This window comes from Coturnix japonica, chromosome 25, assembly GCF_054131305.1.
Source record: "Coturnix japonica strain WE chromosome 25, WE-NBRP24, whole genome shotgun sequence".
NCBI lineage: Eukaryota > Metazoa > Chordata > Aves > Galliformes > Phasianidae > Coturnix > Coturnix japonica.
The window spans coordinates 7,421,005-7,441,644 of NC_140687.1; the positions used below are offsets into that span (position 1 = coordinate 7,421,005).

The 20,640-nt window shown below is 38.2% G+C and overlaps 1 pseudogene across 1 annotated transcript in view; it reads left to right on the plus strand.

Annotated features, from left to right (window-relative positions):
• LOC146756879 (uncharacterized) overlaps nucleotides 1-20,268 on the plus strand; it is a 38,805-nt pseudogene extending 18,537 nt beyond the window's left edge. Inside the window, exons 14-28 of the transcript XR_014937156.1 lie at nucleotides 1,048-2,024; nucleotides 2,818-3,035; nucleotides 4,621-4,804; nucleotides 6,392-6,538; nucleotides 7,121-8,077; nucleotides 8,317-8,469; nucleotides 9,738-9,913; nucleotides 10,109-10,175; nucleotides 12,636-12,748; nucleotides 13,156-13,297; nucleotides 14,057-14,350; nucleotides 15,038-15,270; nucleotides 15,651-15,897; nucleotides 17,823-17,868; nucleotides 19,381-20,268. The product of XR_014937156.1 is annotated as an uncharacterized LOC146756879 (transcript). The remainder of the gene's footprint in view (nucleotides 1-1,047; nucleotides 2,025-2,817; nucleotides 3,036-4,620; nucleotides 4,805-6,391; nucleotides 6,539-7,120; nucleotides 8,078-8,316; nucleotides 8,470-9,737; nucleotides 9,914-10,108; nucleotides 10,176-12,635; nucleotides 12,749-13,155; nucleotides 13,298-14,056; nucleotides 14,351-15,037; nucleotides 15,271-15,650; nucleotides 15,898-17,822; nucleotides 17,869-19,380) is intronic.
• Nucleotides 20,269-20,640: the final 372 nt, after the last annotated feature.

Below are 20,640 nucleotides of genomic sequence, written 5' to 3' on the forward strand. Positions count from 1 at the left end.
CTGTCAGTGCTTTCTCTGCCTCTGCAAAATATCTCCTTATCTGATCAAGTTAGTAAGTGTTCGAAAATATTTTTTGAAGGTCATTATGGAGGAATATAGGCTAGGCATCCTGTTTGTATTGAGCATACAGGACTGGGTAGGGATCTTCATTGAGTGTCTGGAGTCTTCTGTAATACCTCAAGGGAAGTGGAGGAAGTAATATCATCATACATCCAAGGCACTGTGGAAGAGGGATGTGATTCATTTCAGCAGGTAGAGAGCGGAACTTAAGTATTGGAAGGTGGTAGCAGATGTGCAAAGTGAATGGAGCTTGGAAATGAAGTGGCTGAGACAGGTGGTGACTGAGATGCTCTCCATTGTGAAAGATTTTTGTGGAGTTACGATGTGGAAGGAGAAAAGGGCCTCTATAACCAGAGTAAGAAGGACAATAGTTGTGGTTCCTTGGGATGCCAAGGCTGCAGACCTTGTTCAGAAGGGAACACAAACCAAGGGCAACTTTGCAGGGACTGTGAAGTCAGAGATAGTGAGAAGGCTGGAGAGAGGAGCTGGTCAGTGAGCTTGAGGCATGGTACCGTTTGGATAGATGTCTCAGTTCTTGATTTTGGGCTGAGGGCAGGAATGAACAGGTATTCCTTGTAAATATTTGTCTTGGGAGCTTGGAATAGAATTTAATAATTCTGACTCTGAGGAGCATAAGTGATTGTAATGTAGCCAGTCCCTTGTGGTGTTTAGTAAAAAAGCTTGTTATGATCACTCACGCTTGTTATGAACGCTAACCAGCAGGGGGTTTAAAGGGACAGTCAGTAGAAAGTAATGGAGTATGGGAAAATTTGGGCAGTTGTGTTTTCTGTTGTTACTGATTGGTTTTGATCTGTTTGATTGGTTTATGTTTCTAAACTAGATCCTTCTGTTTTGAGGAAAAAATAAATAAGGTATCTTTGTTTTGTTGTTGTTGTATGATGGGATGAGTTTGCAATGTAAATTATATGGCTTAACGGTAATTTCATTTTTCTTGGTAATTTTTCTGTCTTTACCTGCTTACTTAAGGATAAATATGTTTTAGAAACTACCAACTTGATAGAAAATACAGCACATGAAAAGCAGACTGACAAAGCAGAAATTTCTCATCAGGAAGCCCTAGCAGAAAATGAGGAATCCCACAGTGCTGACAAGCAGTTAAGTCTAAAGCTGTGGGAAGAAAGATACAAAAAATGTGGATTGAAAAAGAGAAAAGGGAGTTGAAAAGAAATTTTACAAACATTACAGCAGAGCTGAAGCAGCTGTTTGGTGAAATTAATGAATCTGAGAAAGCTCCATCCCTTGTGGCAGAAGTGTCAGAAGATGACCTCATTGAAGAATTGAAGAGTCTTTGTGTTTCGTCTTGTGTGACAGAATCAAGTGATAAGTTAGAAAGTAAAGGTGAATTTGGAGATGTGAAACTTAATGTAGACCTAAAAGAACCCAAACCTGAAATAGTTATTCTGAGTCTCTGTGTCCTTCCTGATCACAATAACTTAAATGCGAGCATGGAAAATACCTGGAGAATACCAGATGAAGAAGGCTGCACTAATTACACAGATAATACAAAAGTACATCTATCAAAAGCAGAGGAAATGGAAGAGAATGAGAATGGGATTAGTAGAGATGTAGAGGGAAGTCCTGAGTATTCCCTGAGACACTGTTTAAAAACAAATATTTGGGATGACATTTCTAATAATCTTCCTAATATAAGACCTGTTTCCACAAATGGTGAAAGTACACTTGGCTTTATAAGTGAGAAGAAAATTGGCAAGGACATCTGTCTTAGTGACAGTGTTCCCAGAGACTGCCTTATCAAAAACAAGGAAATAGGAGAAACAGAAATCGAAAATCTTTTCCCGCATGCTCAGCAACCTTGTGGCATGCTGAAAAGGAATCTGGATGAAGAACTAAAACAAGATGTGGAAAGATTTAAGAGTAAGGTAGGAATGCTGCAAATGGTATTCCTGGCTTTGGAAAAAGAGAAGGTAGAGCTACAAAAAGAGGTAGAAAGCACCTGCTTTTCCTTATTCTTTAGTCTTTCTCAGTATCGGTGGTCCTGTTCATGTTAGCTATTGATCATTAAAAGAAGGTGCTTTGTGCAAATTGGTTTTTTTGTCTTAAGAGAAGAACGTTACTCATAAATAAGGAAAGCAGTGGAGAACTGTGCTTTTCCCCATAATGTAATCAGAAGGTTTTGAGAAAGCAAAGTGTATTGTTTCAGTTTGACAATAGGTGGCAGTCATTTCCAGTGTAAGTAGTTATCACCTCATTACCATAAAAAGAAATTCATACAAGTACACCAGTTTTGATTGTCGATCAAGGAATGAAAATAGCTTCTGAACAGGGTCTTGATTTATCTCTTCATTTGCTGTGGTTTGTGCATGGTGTGCCTTCATTGCCTCTCACTAAAATTCCTGATTGCTGTGAAGCTGTTTCTGCTTTTGAGTTCAGTTTGCTTTTTTCCTCATCATTAAGGAAGTACGACATCATACATCCACTCATACTTTGTGTTTCTACAACTACTGTTGTGTAGTCCATCTGATTTCTTATCCATCAGTAATGCTTCTATTGTTTGTTTCCTTAGGGCTGCTTTGCTTTTTTGTTTTTGTTTGATTGTTATACTTCAAATCAAGAGTGAATTCAGAGTATATTTGTAGACTTGGTACATTTTGTAGAGTAATTTTGGGGGAAAATCTTTTTTATTTTACATTATTTTAAAAGTCAAGCTTAGATTATTTGGTCTTGGATCTCCTTTAGAATCAGAAAAATATATGAAGCTTAATTTTCTCTTCATAGGTTGAGAAGGAAAAAAGGAAGCAGAAACATTTCAAAATGCAAGCAGTGGAGAAACAGGAAAGTCTTGATAAATCAAATACACCAGTGGGCAATATTACCCATCAACCAGTAAAAGAAAAGCTTGCTCTAAGGAAGGATGAAAAAATGATAGAAGAAAAACACACAAAGAATTCTTCATCTGAGGAGAGACCAAAATTACTTGAAATGCCAGTAAAAGGGTAAGCTAATAAAATAATCCGTAGAATTAGATTGTTTTAAATCTTGTAATTGAAGCACTTTCCTCGGTATTGAAAGCTATGCTGAGTAGTCCCCTGCTCCCCAAACTGTTTTAAAAGTATATTTTTCAAAGAACTAAATGCACAGTGGAGGTTCAGATTAATTTTGCTGGAGGTGATAGAGGTCTTAATCACAGAATCATAGAATGGCCCAGGTTCAAAAGGACCACAATGATCATCTAGTTTCAACCCCCCTGCTATGTGCAGGGTCACCAACCACCAGACCAGGCTTCCCAGAGAATTTCTTCCTTAACACTGACTCTAATCGTGTCTTTAGAATCTTACCTCCTATGCCTAATAAATTAATCAAGAACGAATTCAAAGCCCTTGCACGTGGGATGGAGGAACCCCTTGTGTACACAGTGAAATGCTCTGGCTGGTGAGCTGATTCGCTGAGAAGCCTCTGGGGGCTTTGGCAGAGATTAAGTGCAACATGAGTCAGAATGATCTTGCAGCTGAGAAGGCCAGCAGCATCCTGGGTTGCAGAGTCAAGAAGCTGAAGGGAGGAGTCCATCCCTACTTAGCATCTAGTTGGTCTGTGTCTGGAGCACTGGGTCCAACTTTTGGCCTCCAAGTACTTGTGTGCATTTCTTTTTATGGCCTTCAAGAGATCGTAGTCAACATGTGTGAGTTCAGTAGAGGCTTTCCAGGCTGATCACAGAGCATGAAACTCTGTGAGAATAAGCTGAGGGAAATAAACTTCAGGATGTGCCTGCAGTCTCCCAGTACGTGGAAGGGGATTGTAAGTAAGACAAAGCCGTTCCTGATTTGGCCTGGATTTGATTCTAAACATTTTTCAGAATTCCCAAACATCTGTAAATAGAAGGAATTAATTTTTTCTTCTATGTAAAATCTCAAAACAGTATTAGCTATACATGAGTAAAAGCTGTACTTTTTGGGAAGCTAAAGACTACATGTAAATCTTTCTCCTTTAGAATAAGCTGCTTCAATACTGATGTTACAGCCAATGTTTTGAACTACTTGTTAGTGGTAGCTGATATTCAAATCTTTTTTTGAACACTATCCTTATCCTTTAATTTATTAAAAGAAATGAAAAGGTTCATCCGCACATGGTAAGCAGTTGTTATAGTCTTAGGGAAGGCTTCTTAAAAGTTTTTGATTTGTCTTAGATAAGTGATGTGATGTTTTATCGGTATTACTTGCAGTCATTATGAATCTGTACTATATAGGTGATGATCAACTTATTAAAAACAGTGTATTTTTGTTAGTAAAAGTTCATGGTTTACTGTTCATGTTTACCTATGTCGACATGGAAATACATGATGAATTTTGTACATCACTTAAGGGCTTATTTGTCAGTCTTGTGCAGCTCATGTATAAGGTGTCTTCCACCACTAATGGAATGAAATTAGAGTGATGTTAAAAGTTTAAAATTGCAGAAAAACTTCTATATTTGAAAAGGTGTGACATTTCTACAGTTTTAAGTTGTTTCTCCTGGTTCATGATGTGGCATATTTACTTTTTTGTCAGTGCTTTAATTCCTCAAATACTCTCTTTTAAATCCCAGATTTTCTGTGAAACAAGAAGAGGAAAAGAGACATAGAGCTGAAATGCGATATGAAAAAACAAGAAAGCAACTAAAGAGGGAAAAGGATCAATATTCTAGAGAGACAGAGGAAAAACAACAACTTGAGTTTCGTGTAAGGAATTTAGAAACAGAGTTAATAACGCTGAAACAGCTCAAGAAACAGGTATATTAAATATATATCTTCTGTTTTTCTGTTTCTTTCAAACTGATATTTTATGCTAGTATGTTCAACTTGTTGGTGAAAGAGACATTAGGTAATTATCTTGGTGCATTTTGGGGACCATTGTCATGAAACCAGCGTGAACAAACAAGTTCATGATACCTTTTCACATTTTTCAGAATTATAGTTTGGTTTGTGCTTCAGGCAAAGCTTCTCTTTGAGTTATTTTTCCTAATTACTACAGAACTCTGTGCGCGTGTGTGTATATGTATGTCTATATCTATATATCTATATATATATTATATGTGTATATATATATATATATATAATGTTTTTATTATTGTTGTTTTTTTTCTTCAGAAGGAAATTACAGTTACTGTTTGTAGTATTCTTTCAATTATACTTACATGAATTTAAATTTAGGCCTAAATGTTACTGTTTACCTGATAATCTGTAAATTGCCTCAGTTGCTTACAATCAAGACTGAATCCAGAAAAACTCTCACCTTTATTTTTATTACAAGTTTAGTGGCTTATTTAATGCAATTGAGATGATGATGTTCTCACTGTACACAACCTGCATGAATTCTTCAGTTCTTACATACAGTTTTGAGGGTCTTTTCACTGGCCTTTACCTACTTTTCAGCATTCCTGTCATGGTTCTACGGAGTTTGAAATATACCTCGGAAATTCGGTCTGTTGTGTTGTATTTTTCCCCATAAATAGTAAGCCTCAAATTTTCAGAACTTGTATTTGCAAACATATTAAGAACATGTGAAAGTGGTCATTAAGGATCCTCAGTGGCCACGTTGCTCTGGCAGAAGCAGTAAGTAGTTAGCATCACCTCTTTCAGTCTGCCTGGATTTAACAGGGACATCATTGGCATTAGTTTACCTCCTGGTCTGCTGTTCAGCTGGTCAGTCCTCTTCTGTGTCTCACTTCAGTAATAGCCTTTGGAAATCTCATACAACTCAATTTATCCAGCAGTATTGCTAGATTTTGGTAAACTGAAAATGGATTGGCACATTTTCTGAAGCATTTCTAAATATTAGTAGAAGAGATGTAGACTTAAGACCTTGCAGTGGGGTAAAGTAAGTGTAGTTATTGTGCTTTTGGAAATCTTAGTCATTTGTTTTGTGCAGTTCTTAGTGTTAGTGCTCATATTGATGAATAGATGTTTTTAAATCTTTGACTGTAAGCATATGAGTGTCCATCTCTGGTTTTAGTATGTATATATAGTTTGTTAGAAAGATAACTTGGGTTTCTACTTAAACTCTGTATGTTTCCAAGAATAGTAGTTCTAGTTTGTTTGTTTTTTTCTTGTGTTATAGAGGGAGATTCATTAAGTATAAAACTTCTCTGATGCTGATTTGTGCAAAGGACTCACACTATCCTTATAACTTTCAATTCAGATAAATCTAAAGATGTTTGTTTGCAAACATGGAAAATTGATATGCAGGTCATTCTATGATTTTATGATAAATGACTCTTAATAGAATTAATAGAATGTAAGAATAAAAAGAATGAAATAGGAAGGTATTGCTAATTCTGATTTTGTTCAAGATTCACAAGTTCAACTATATTACTGTAGGTTGAAGAAGAGCGTGATGAAACACAGAGACAGCTCTCTAATGAAAGGAGTGCTAGAGCTCTGCAAGAAGGAATTTTGAGCAACCACCTGTGGAGACAGAAGGAGCTGGAAGAAGAGACAAGAAAAACTATTGGGAAAAATTCAGAGGTAAGCAGTTCCATTCCTAATTAATTTGGTTATACTTCACTGTGCTCATTCTAAAACCTTAAGAAAAATAACCTTTTGTTCCTTTTCGTGGATTATCTACAGTTTATCAATAACCAAATTTTGTTACTGTTGTCTAAAAACTCTGAATAGCATCATCAATCCCACATAGACCTGAATTGCATGTGGAAGTAGGAAGCCACTGGAAAATAAGACATTGTGTTCCCAGTCTCTTAAACTGCCTGCTGTTCTTCACTGTATAGTTGTTACAATCATTTCTAAGGTTTCTACCCGTGAAATGTCCAGATATCTGGAGATTAACTAGGAAAGAAGCTGGCTGAGGCTGTTTGTGATCCTATTACTTGGCTTTTGAATTCGTTATTATACTGTCATCACTTTCTTGTTTCCATGTCCTTCATCTTTTTGCTTAATAAATTATTTTTATCACAGCCCATGAGTTCTGTTTTGTTTCCTGTTCTCTCCCTCATCCCACTTAGTGATGAGAGTGTGGTGCCTAGCTGCCTGATGGGTTAAACCTGAATTTATTTCCCAACTAACTATTCATTATTGTCCTTTATCACACAGAAATCTGACACTAATGACAGAGAAAAGGATCTGCTACACAGAAATCAGTTACTGCAAGAAGAGATTGCTATGCTAAGACTAGAACTCGATCAAGTAAAACTTAAGCACCAGGAGGATGAAGGAAAATACTTAGAGGAAAATGAGTCTTTGAAAGAAAAGAATGATTCTCTTCAGAAGGAACTTAAACTGAGTGAGGAAACCTTAACTCAGACAGTATTTCAGTACAATGGACAGCTGAATTTACTCAAGACGGAATCTGCAATGCTAACTTCCAAGCTTGAACAGAAAAAAGAAAGCAAAGACAGACTGGAAACAGAGATTGAATCATTCTGTTCCCGCTTGAATGCAGTGGTTCAAGATCTCGAACGTCATCAGTCATTGAAAAGTGATGCCGAACGAACATTTCAGAGAGAACGTGATGAATGGCTTCGTTTACAAGACAAGCTCCATCGTGAGCTCTCTGAGGTGCGAGAGAGCAACAAGAGCTTGTCTCAGCAGCTGAGTAAAACGGAAAGCAAAGTTAATAGTCTAGAAAACGAGCTTCACCAGTTGGAACAAACACTTCGAGAAAAAACACTGCTTTTAGAAATGACACAAAAAGACTTAAATCAAGCCCAGTGTCAAGCAAAAGAAAATGAGCATGCGTGGCAACTTGAGAAAGATCAAGTCAGTAAATTTATGATAAAACATGAATCTATGCAGGAACGATTGGCCCAGCTCCAAAGTGAAAACCTTTTACTCCGTCAGCAGCTGGAAGATTTGCAGAACAAGGAGATCATCAAAGAAAAGGTTGTGAATGATGTCCAGGACAGATTTCATGATATGTTCAACAAACTCAGAGCTGACAGTGAAAAGCAGGTTTACCTCATGGAAGAGAGAAACAAGGAATTAAATACCAAGTGTACTTATTTAAAGGAACAAGTCTTTAAATATGAGACTGACAAAGTAGAAAGAGAGGTAAGCTATACAATTAGAATAAATTAAAATGTTTCAATTCATAAAATGATTTTGTATTTCTAAAATGCATCAGGTGTAAGTTTTACACATAGGACCAAATTGTGTTGTTTTGTTGTGGTTCATTGTTTTTTCTCTTAGAATTAAGGAGGACCGGTAAATGACTGAACTGTATAATACAGTCAGTTTAAAGGAGTAAAGTCAAGTTTCATGTTTTTCTTCATGTTTATCTGTTTCCTTAGGGTTTGGTCAGACAGCTGCAGCAGGAGCTTGCTGATGCTCTTAAAAAGCAGTCTATGTCAGAAGCTTCCCTTGTAGTTACTACATGCTACCGCAGTGACCTTGAGGAAGACAAATTGCACTTGCAGAAGGAACTGGACAGGATGAAAGCTAAGGTACAGAGAGGCTGTAACTTACACATAAAATCTGAGGGTGATTTTTCCCTGTTTCTGGTGAAGAAGAGAAAAATAATGTTCTGAGAGCAAGTACCAGAGAGAGCTAAGGAGGTTAGCAGTGATACCCTGTCATAATTCATGAAGCTGGTGAAATCTTTGCCAGCTGGCCTCCTCCTCTGTAGTGAAAGATAAGTGTTACTAGAATCATCAAAAAGCCAACTAGTTTCTTTTGCAAGTAGGAGCCGTTCTTCAGCCCCACAGCTAAAGTTCTTCTTGTGGCTCCAGGGTGTTGTAGCAGTGTTCTTTCTTTTCCCAACTTACTTCCCTCTCCTGGTGTCAAACACAATTAAGAATTTATTTGTGGATGGGATGTGTACAAACTACCAACTATCTGAAGCAACATTACACAGGTGCTCTGAATTTACAAATTGTTTTTCTGTGTCTTATAAGGTTGGTTGTAAACACTATAAGGTGGTCTTTATCCCCTTAGTCTTCTCAACTTGCCCCTTGTCATCTGTGATCACAGTCATGCCTGTGCCAAATCAGAGCAGAGAGTTCAAAGTATAAGCAAATGTCCTCCTATCCTAGAAATAAATTCAGGGGTATAGATTTAAAGACAAGTATATGAACTGCATTGTTCTGTGCACTTGGTGTCCATGACTGGGTGGTCTTCGACACGAAGTCATTATGTCTTTAACTGGAGAAGATCTGTATTTGATAAGCTGCTTTGCAAAATGACCTGGTGTCTCAGCAGGTTATCGCTTTTGGTTTGGCCAAGTTTGGTGTCTGATTTCTGAGAAAAAGTAGAAATACTGGACAGCTGAATTTGAGTTTTTCTTTTTTGCTCTCTGTGAGAGTTGTGGGTTTTTTCTGAAACATCTACCATAATAACGTACTAATGAGCTGTGAAATCACTTTAGGAAAAGGATGAGGTTTTTTGGTTAATATTTTCGATAGAATAGCAAACAAGTAATTTCAGGATGTCACAAGTCACTGAGAAGGTAGGATTGGCAGTGTCAATGCTCATAATGGTGTTATAGAAAATCCTTTGTACAGATGGGAGAGGCCAGTGTCACAGATGATGAAATATCATCTGTTATTGTTCATTTGCTAAGAGAAATGAAGGCTTGAATGAATTGGAAACGATTCCAGTACTTTGGGTAGGGGGTGTATGTAGATACATGCAATATCCAAATTCTTCAGTGCTCACTGAGCTCTCTATACTGAACCTAACCGGGCTGCTGAGGATTCTCATTGCTACTTTACAGTTACATGACTCTGAACAACAGCGTATTCAATATGAGCGTTGCATTCAAGATTTGAAGACTGACCTAGATAATAAGGAAAGACAAATATCAGCTTCTAACCAAAAAATGAAAGACCTTCTGTTAGCAGCTTCCAGAAGCAGTTCTACAATAAAGCAGCTGGAAGAACATGTCCAACGGTAAGAAAATAACAGAGTGAAGCAAGGTTTTGCTTTCTGGGATTCTCTGAAAACGTCAGAATTGCCTTGTTGCATCATCAGGGTAAAACATGATTTTAAAAGAAGCTCTTGCTTTAAATAGCATTCTTTCACACCATTCTTTTGCAGTGTGCGCTATTATGGATTTGTCTAATAAGATCTGTGCTTCTCTTTAAGGCTTGAAATGGAAAATGCCAGGGTGGAAGCTGCTGCGCAACACCAGGACAAGAGAACTGAAGCCTCAGTAAGCCAGTCATAAACTTCCCTTTTATTTATTTATTTTTTATTTTTTTATGTGAGCTTCTGAGCCTATTTAGATATTTTTCGTGGGGAAGTTATGTGGTTTTCCTGGGGATCATAGGGGAGCTGAGTCATCTGAGCTGTGGTGTGACTGTAGGGTACTCTGAAAATCCTGATGGTCTATTCTCCAGTTTTGAGAGTTTTCCATAAGGTAAAGGTTGTAAATCTCCACCTTTCACTGCTGCCATTTCTGTCTTTGCAGTAGTATGAAAATGTTTGTGTTAATCAGCATGATTCTTTTGATGGATAGGACGGACAGTGTCAGCAGGAGGGAGATGTGTGCTTGAGATCTGGGAGGGGAAACCTGGATGTGAGAAATCTATTTTATCTTCAGAGCTTTGTCATAGTTTCCACCTGAGCTCATTAGGTTCTTTTTCCATTTGTGAATATGTGTTGGTACTTTACTGCCCCGCAGGGAGCTGAGGTAAGGAAAGAACAACTAGGTGAAGTAATGCTGTGCAGTCAGTGGCAGGCAGCTGGGAAGTAGCTGGTGCGCATGCATGGCTTAGCATCTTGTGTAACCTTGGAATATTCTTTAATTAGTTTGCTGTTGGAAAATTAAGCTGCTATAGGGAGAATAAGAAGGATCTAGTGGAAGGGAAAAGCTGTTGATTATCTGCACCAGAAAAGTCTGAGTTCTTTTCCAGGTTCCTTTCCTGTCATCTTCTTTTGGTGATATACCAATTAGAAGGTTTTTAGCATTTTTAACACTTCTGTATTTTACCCATACATTGTCACATAGGGAGAACCGACATTTAACATATTCTGTAAAGACACATGAGGAAGTTTTATGAGTTTGTCATATAAGCCTTTAAGCTCAGGTTTTTATGTCCTTCTGTACGTCAGGGATGTCTCTCTTTTTCTTAAAATGTGCTATTCAAAGCATGTAGGCAACTTTCATTCTTTACAAAGGGAACTGAATAAGCAAACTTGTTTACACACAGATGCATCTGTGATGCAAATCTTTGCTCCTTTGTGTAAAAGGATAAGTAACATTGCTGTTCTGAAAACATTTTCTTTCTCTGAGGAGATCTGCGGTTATTTCACAGTCAGTAAGTGTAGGGAATTTTAAGAAAACTGTGAGTTAATGTTGTATGTGTGTCTTCTTATCTCCAAATGATGTAACCTCATTTTATCATATAGAGAGCATTCACTTTTTCCACTAGCATTAAGTGCTATTCTTGACAGTGCTTCTCAAGCCATCTTTTATAAACTCAGTGTAACATTCACTATAGATCCTTAGTGGTGAGAGCTTAGCCCTGCCTCCATTTGAGTTAATAGGTTATAATGCAGTTTATGTGCAGTGTTGTCTCTCTGGTTATCTTGGCATTCCCTTTGTCATTGTTGTTTCCATAGATACAAAATCAGAATATGTTGGCTATGACATCCAGAGGCTCATGCATGATGTGCGAGGAAGATCGAAAGTCGAGAATTGAAGACCATATTGCTAAACTGAGTGGGGAAAATGCTGAGCTTTTAGAAGAAGTGAGCCCAGAAAACAGTCCCTAACACCTAGCCAATACCCAGAGCAATGCTGACATTTTCTTGAGTTCTTACATACTCTGATTTTATATCCCTGCTACTCAGGCCCTGAGTACTATTGTGATTTGGGTGTCATGAAGGAATTGAATAAAAGCCAAGAGAATGTCTCGGAGTTGTGCTATCAGAAAGACGGTGTGGTTTGATACCAGTTGAGCACATGGAGCAAGGCAGCAGTTCCTGTGTTCTTTATTTGATTTCCTTCTGGTTGTTGTCTGACCCCTTGATTTCCAAGCAGGATTAAAACACCCCTTATTTTCAGTGCAGTGTACGGAGGAACTGCTGCATGTTTTCAGAATAACAGGAGCTTAAAACCCTTGCAGAATAAATAAGGTGCAAATGCAAACTACAGAACTAGTTGCCAGTTCTCCTGTAGTTTGTCTGAAAAAACACCATGAGGAACAGCAACTAAATTAGTAAACACCCACAAATAAGATATGGAAGTAATGACTGAGAAGACACTGGTGAATTCCAGAAAAGCAGACTCTTCCACAAGAGCCTGCTGGTCATTGGAATGAATGCTGTAGAGTGTGCAGTGTTCTCCAGGGCTGTGGCTACCTGTGCAAGCTGACCTATTAGCAGAGGAACTGCGGAAGCTGTTCTCTAGCATCTTTTTTCCAGCTTTTTGGGACAAAGCCCAATAAGGGGGCAGAGGAGCATTTGCTTCAGCAGGGGCGTTAATTGGTATCCCTAGGTCTTGGCCCGCTTGTGTGAAGCCTGAAGTGATTTAAATGTTTACAAGAATCCTGTGCCTCAGTGTTCTGCTGAATGTGGCAAAAGGATGGATATGTGCTATCTGCAGTTGCTATGTGTACTGTCCTGTGCTGAGTGTATCATGTATTTTTGTTTGTTTGTTTTTTGAAAGTGTGAGAATGAAAGAAAGAATGTGAAGAAGCCGATAGAATTGAAACGACCACTTGAAGCATGTCTTGACCAGGAAAGGGAAAGAAATACTGAACTGCAGAAGGAATGTGACAGGTATGGTTCACTAGTACTTGAAAGAGAGCTCATGTAGGTTAGAAGTCAGGCTTTAAGGAACTTGCATGTAAAAGTAGGTGTGTTTAACTCTGAACAAATTCAGATCTCACATCAGTTCTTGCAAGACAGTTCTGGTACATGAGCCTATGATTTTCTGTAGCTGCCATAAGAAGAGCAAATGTAGGCTGCCTTGCACTTCTGGGAGGGAAGACTTTTTTTCCTCTGTTGAGGTGAAATGTGGACCCTCCAGGTGATCTATTGCATTGAAATGCTGGTTTTTCTTATTAACTTTTGGCCTGTTGAGCATGGTAAAAATGAAGCAAGCCATAGCTATGCTTTTCTTGTACAAGCGTGACAAATAGATACCTAGTTCCTTTGCTTATTTTCTTGACTGATTTGTTGTGCAGGTTCAAGAGCCTTTTGAAGAAAGCTGTGAAAAAACTAAAGATGCATGAAGCCAAAAAAAGAGACTCCCAGTTCAATTTCCAGGGAGAAATGAAGAACAGGTATTCTGAAATGGTGAATGAAGTTGAAAAATCAAGAACAAAGGCAAGTTCTTGTTGTTTCTTTTTGGTTTTTTTGGTGGTTTTTTTTTTGTTGTTGTTTTTGTTGTTGTTTGTTTGTTTGTTTGTTGTTGTTGTTGTTGTTTTGTTTGGGTCATGTTAATTTCTAGAGACTTGTAATATTCTTTTCAGTAGGTATGGAAAAGTTATATTTCTGGGAGAGAAAATTGGCTTCACAGTTGACCTTGGAAACTACTGAAACATCTCATATTTTGTACATATTCTTGCAACCAGACACTGGATTTGACCTAGAGAGAAAATACCTTCCTTTACCACTGCTGTGGAAGCTGCTTTTTGAAGCACTGTTTACAAAGCTTTCAAGAGCAATGGCAGGAGGAGTACTTGTTTCCTGTGCCTAGTTAACTCTGTACTGGAACATTCCCCCTGAAGCATGATAGGCATTCTTTCTGCTGTCTGGGTAGAGTGGTTTGATTTCCATCGAGCAGTAGAGCAGTGCACAAAAGAATGGCCCTAGTGCCTTTCAGCACACTCCCGTAAGTGAAATTCTGCTAGTTTGCTACTTGTTGATCTTTTACTTGCTGCAGAACTGAGGAAGGTTGTAAGTCAAGGAACCCTATTGGCAAGAACTTAAAAGTTGTTCTTCCCTTAAAAGATGATCTTGTCTTTCCTTTGACTCGGGTACTGAGTCAGCAGATGACAGTTACAGACTTGATGGTCTTCCCCTTCATAAATTTTCAGAGAATAATTTTACACCCCTCTAAGTTCATTTTATTACTGTCTGTAGGTTACTGAACTTTCTCATCAGCTGGATTTAGAGTGTAAAAAATGCGTCCAACTACAAGGACAAAACCATTATTTGCAAGAACTGCTGGCTCTAAACATGAAAAAACATGAAAAACTAGAGAAGACCAGATGCCAGCTGAAAGAAGAGGTGGCAAACCTGAGACAACATCTGGAGGCTGTCCACAATGTGCACATGATGACTTACAACCAAATGGAACGATACAAGAAAGAAGTGGAAGAGCGAGCTGCACAAGAAATAAATCAAAAACTTCAAGAAGTCAATTTGTTTTTGCAGGTAAGTGAATTTGTTGTGTATGTCTGTAGTTTTTATTATGTAACTTCTTTTTGCCATTTCTTGTTCGTACTTTGGTTTTTTGTGTTAGTGCCATACTTCTATATTTCCTGAAGGGAAGTGGAAGAATGGAAAATTGTTTGGCGAAAGTGCTTTTGTGTGTGTAATTTGCCTGCAGGTCCCCAAGCTAATAGCCGTCCCTTGACAGACTTCTGTTTTGCAGTTCTTAGAAGAAGCTATGGCCATCTGGTCATCTTGTTATTGCTGTTCATCACATGAATGCTATAACTTAGAGATGGCTTGGCCATACGTACAGGTTATGTTTTATCATTGTACAGGATAAAATGCTCAGGGAAGAAGTCACTGAAGTTACCGTGGGGCAGAAAGAGTGGGGATGGGATTCTCATAATTTCTTTGTAGAATCCTTTTTGTGTGCCCTGTCCTTCAGCCATAGCATTCTTTTAGTAGCTGCTCCCATAAGTAATATTGCTAAGAGCAGATCTGTCTGGATGAAAACAGTTATTTAACGTGTTGGTTCCAGGGTTTTGCCTTGATTGCTGATAGTAGTGAAAAGGTCCAGTTGACTCAGTTGAGTAAAACTGGGCCCTTTAAATTGGTTATGGGCAACCGTATAGGGAGATGCAGTTCACTTTTTCTTTGCAATGGTTGAAATTGTATTATCTGCTTCAGGTCCAGGCAGCCTCACAAGACAAGATAGAACAAATCAGAGAAAATCATCATGCCTCGCTGAGAGACCAGCTGAAGTGCAGAATAAAAGAGGTTGAATGTGAGTTGGACAAAATAAAAAATACCAAAGACAATATTTTTCAAAACGAATCTATGCTTGCGGAAGTGGAAAAATACAAAGAGCTGCATCGTGAAGAAATGAAAATGAGAATAAGGCTAGCAAATAAGCTGGAAAGGTAAGTGCGTGCTTTTTTGGAGTGGTAACAAGACGTGAAGTAGCAGTAGCTTGCATGAAAAACCTTGTACTGTTTCCTCCTAAAATCCTTTTTCTGTGTCTTGTCAGCACTATGGATGTAAGCGTAACCCTCTAAAACCTTTCTCCTTTATTTTTGGAACCACCATCATTTCACTTCAGTGTTCTAGCAGTCACACCACTAGTTATGGCATCACTGGCCCATGTTTGAAGTTGATAGCATTTTAACACATGGCCTTTGGGCCCCTCTCATTTTGGACTTCTAATGCCTTCTCTTTTCAAAAGCTAGTCAAAGACCTGGAAGAAGTTACTCTGCAAAAATATTATCAAAGATAATTCTTTGTGTGTTTTTAAATATTTCAGAACAACCAAGAGACTTGCAGAAGCCAATTGTAAGCTCTTTGAGGAACGCCAAAGAAACAAATCTTTAATTGCGAGCAGCACTGTCAGTGGTGGTCCTATTGCAAGTCCAGGAAAATATTCAGCTGAACTGGGAAATCTCAGAAACAATTCCACACTGAACAGAAGCTTCAGCCAAGGGGAATGCTTCCTAGATGCTGCTGGGATTGCATTATTGGCAAGAAAAAAAGTTGAAGTGTACATGGATAAGGTAAGCATTGTGAAATACTCTTCAGTGATGAAGACTTTAGGTCATTAAGATTGTACAGAATTCCTAGAGTGCTCAGACAGCAAAAATACTGACATCTAAATGATGAACTATCTAACTGTATATACACATAACTATGTACTTATGTAAGGTTTTTGTATTGTTTTTTTTTTCTTTTTTTTCAACTAGAGAAAATTTAATAAGCAGCTGCTGTGGCATTGGAAGTTCCCAGCTAAGCTATTTATTAAACTTTACTGTATAGAATGTGCATAAGTGTATGACATACTTGAAATGGATAACTTTGACATCTTTGCTCAGCCCATCAGACATCTCTGGTCAAGCCACGTTGTTTTTTTCCTTACTGATCTTCATTTTTAGTTTATTTTAGTACATTAATACTAACAAAGACATCCTTTAAAACTAGGATGATGTGAGTATGATTGCTTTGCTTCTTCCTATACAGTCTGCTGTGGGATGCATGCTGTGCCTAGTAAACATTTCTTTTTGTGCTTCCTGCTATGTATTATTACCTGAGAAAACAACAACCTACTCTTCAAGTCTTGACAGCTTTATAATATTTTGCAGCAATTTATACATGATTGCAACTTCTGCAATAGCTTTGAAGTACTTTGCCAGTTGTGCTGCTTAGTACTTGGCCTGTTCACCAGGCTACTTAAAAAGACAAGAGTTTACCTGACTCTGAGCCTTGTCTTTGCTTCAGTTATACCTCAGATTTTTCCAGTAATCTGTTTCCTTCTATTGGGAAAAAAAAAAAAAAACAACAAAAAAAACCACCTCTGTATTGCCATTAAATTCAAACTAAGTGCTGCCTTCTTGGATGGAGGAGATTACAAGTTCTCCTGACAGTAAAGTTCATAATAACTGGAAACTAAGGAACTTAAATTGGAGTTTGCCTCGTGTAGTCATCTTGCACTTTTGTTTTTATGTAAAGCTCTCAGTGCACATTTGGTGTTTTTCAAAGTAAGGGAGGTTATCTGAAGTAGAGTGTGAGCATCTCCTGGGATGAGGAAGCTCGTGTAGATTTTGGCTTTGATTTTGCAAAAGCTTTGATAAAGCTTCAAGGATAAGAAGCTGAAAATACTTTACGCTGCCGTTATTCAAAATGCTGGTATCAATTACTTTGTCCATGCAACTGTTTGAAGAAACAAATTGCACTGATTACAAACAAGAGAAAGAAATGCAGCTCTGAAAAGTGGGTTCAGGAAATAATAGTGACTTCTGCTAGCTGCAACCAGCGTGAGTGCATGGATTCATGAAACCAGTTTTCCTACTGGTAGCATAAGAAAGGGAACACCTACTTCCCATTCCGTCTCTCAGTTTCTGTTTCCTTTCTGATTTTATTTCCTGTCTGCACTCCTGATTTTTAGCAGTCTTACAAATTTCCACTCTTTTGACTTCTGCCTGTTCCTCTTGTTCTTTTACTTGGCACCACCGAGAAATTTCTTGCTCTGCCTTCTTTATGCTGCATCCCACAGTCAGATAATTACACCTGTAGGTGAGACCACAAGCCTTCTGTTCTCCAGGCTTAACAGTCCTGATGCTCTCAGCCTCTCCACGTAAGCCACATGCTCCAAGCACTTAACTGTATTTGCTAATTACATGAGTCTGGAAGCTATATGCTGTCTGTTTTGACAATTACTTCTATGCGTTAAAGACCTGATGGAAAATAACACAGGAGTCGCAAATATCTTCAAATGTAAATGATCGCATACGGTGTTTGAACTGTGGCCCTTTAAAAGGTCTAATTTCTCCTTATGAAAACTTTGCATTCAGAGTAAATGACAGTAAATAAACATCTCCTGGGAGAGCGAGGGGCAAATGCTCCTTTCTAGCGATCCAAGCTGGTTTCTGTTACTTAATAAAATGTGCAGTGTTATTTATAATGCATGTGTTATTTATAATTCTAGGTACAGAAGGATTTGGAGGAAAAAATCAATAAGGAACTTCAGCAAGGTAATATGCTACTCTGATATCAGTGTTTTTAAGGAAGATGATGACTGTTCGTAACTTCTATGTAATTATTTTCAAAAGTTGTCAAGATTTGTGCTGTTTGAAGCACAGTGTGGGGCTGTTTTTAACTCTAACTTAGAGAGTTTTAATGGAAAACTTCCTGCTAACCAATATACTCTTCAGAATGTTCTGCAGCTACTTTTGAGAAAAAGCATGGAGAGCAAACCATCTCCCCCGCACAGATACACTTGGCTTAAGTTCAAGTCACCTTTCATCCTCAGGCACAAACATCAAATGTAAAAAAAAAAAAAAAAAGCCCAGAAATAAGATTTTTATGGACTTCTGTCACTACTTCTCTTTCTGCATACATTCATTGCATTCAGCACTTCAAATATACCATATACATTTTCTGGTGTTCTTAATTTTTGCTCGCTCTTTTTCATTGCTTTTTTTTGTACCTGACATGTTGTCATACTTGTCTTTGGATAAAGAAGAATCAGTGGAAAAGATAGCCTTTCTTTAGGTAAAAATCATTCAGCAATATATAGGCAAACACAGCATGAACTGATTGCTTTTAATATGCAGTGTAAAGCCTGTTCTATAATAAAAGGCCAGGTCTTCAGAGAAGAATTCATACTGTTTCACAATTAGCATTCTGCCAGAGTCACTGCTGCTGTTCCTAGAGTTATTTTGAAGCAGGGAGCCCTTGAGAATCCAGCTGTTGCTTCACAGCTCTTCCAATTTCCCTGAATAGACAGAAACCCATTGCCATGTGCTCATTTGCATATTCAAACATAATTACATGTGTAGTAGGAGCCGTAGTATTTGCTTGGTCTGGGGATCTTGTCTGGAAAAGGCTGATGGATGGAAGTACTGAAAATCCTTTTCTGCTTCCATCGAAGATGTGTTTCCATGAACGAAAGAGGGTTTAGCCAGGGAAAGTTAAGACATCCCTGGCAGTTAAAGTTAAGGCTAAAACTTTCATATATATATATGGGCATGTAATAACAGGATGCGGAGAAATGGCTGTAAACTTGAAAGTAGGTAGATTTAGACTAGATATTAGGAAGAAACTCTTTACTTCCTAATGTAAGGGTGGTGAGACTCTGGAACAGGTTGCTTAGAGATGTTGTGCATAGCCCCCATCTTGCAGGCATTCAGAGCCAGTCCGGATGGGGCTCTGAGGAACCTGGTCTAGAGGGAGCTGTCCCTGCCTATAGAAGGGAGATTGGAACTGGGTGATCTTAAAAGGTCCCTTCCAGCCCAAACCATTCTGTGTTTCTAAAACCTGGAATTTCTTTAACTAGCTTTAAAAATTGTATTGGCTGATCATTGAATGTGAAAAAATGTTTCTTCCTTTATGCCTGTCCTTTTTGATTTGTGTTTTCCTTGGAAGTTTTTAAATATCTCTGTAGAGCGTAGCCTGATCAGTTATCAGTAATGTTTTTACAGTGACTGATTTGACTCAATCTACTGTAAAAGTAACATCGTCAATCTTGTTTCTTTTCTTTCCAGCCACCGCTGAGCTTGAAACTGCTAGAGCTTCTCCAATGAAATCTACTTATGGATCTTCAAAAAATCTCAATGTTGACCAGGATCCCCTTTGCAGAGCGGTACAGGAGTACCGGGATGTTTTAAACCAAAATTACCTGATCTAAATATATTTTTATTTAAAATGTAAAGGGAAAAGTACTGGAGATCATTTGTTTACATAGGAGGTCTGTGACTTCCCATCCTGCAGCTTAGTGTGGAAACATCTTTACTGCGGTTTGAATATAAATTTTAAATATATTAAATAGGTTGACACTCTGCACTTACCTGTTGGTCACCGAGGGGTAGTCAGTTTATTTTGCACTCAGGATAAGAACCATATCTATTTTTAATTACTGTCAGACTGAGTAAGGTTGGTTCTTGAACTTGACGGAACTGTCAAAATGTTTTTGACACATTATTTTGCTCCACGTTTTTTGTTAAAGGTTTTACCAGAAGCATTCCTTTGGTTCTATTTAACCCTTCCACTGTTTGTGGTAGAGTCTCCAGTGTTATTTTAACGCATAAGAGATTTTGATTGGATTCCTGCCAGCTGTTTCCGTCCTGATGCTGTGAATATTTCTGCTGGTTAAGTGGAAGTTTTAGCAGTGATTAAGCTGGAGAAGAATGCACTTTACATTGCTGTCACTTTCACGCACCTAGGGTTTAAAAATACTGTGCGTGTGTAGCAGTGCCAAGAAAGCTTTAATGTGACCTTTTTGATATTTCTGACTTGATATCCTTGTTGGATTTTGCATTAGAATTTGACTCATCTTAAGACATTCACAGTTGGTAGATGAACACATGATGAACCTGAAGCGGTTCATAGTGGGAAGAAGGAAAATTAATGTTTCAACCTTCTGTCCAATTGGTACTGCGAGTTTTTATATGAATGTGTTTTATGACACTAATATGCTATATTTAATTCCAGATATTTGTGTTCCAACTTGGTATTTAATAAACTTTCATATCTGGTACATCTTTGTTTTATTCTGTTGGCCTTCTTGACTTGCTTTCCACCTCATTCCTTGCCTCTATGACTTGCCACAGTCCTCCTCTGCTCACTTCCATCTCTCCTCCTGGTGCCTTCAGTCTGCCCTGAGATCAGACAAGTGGCCAGCATGCATTTGTGTTCTTTTCCTCCTGGGTACTTGAAGCAGTGGGGCAAACAGCTACTATATGTCATAAGGTTTGTCATCATAGAAATTAAGGGGTATATGCTTGAAACAAGTGTGGAGGGTTGTG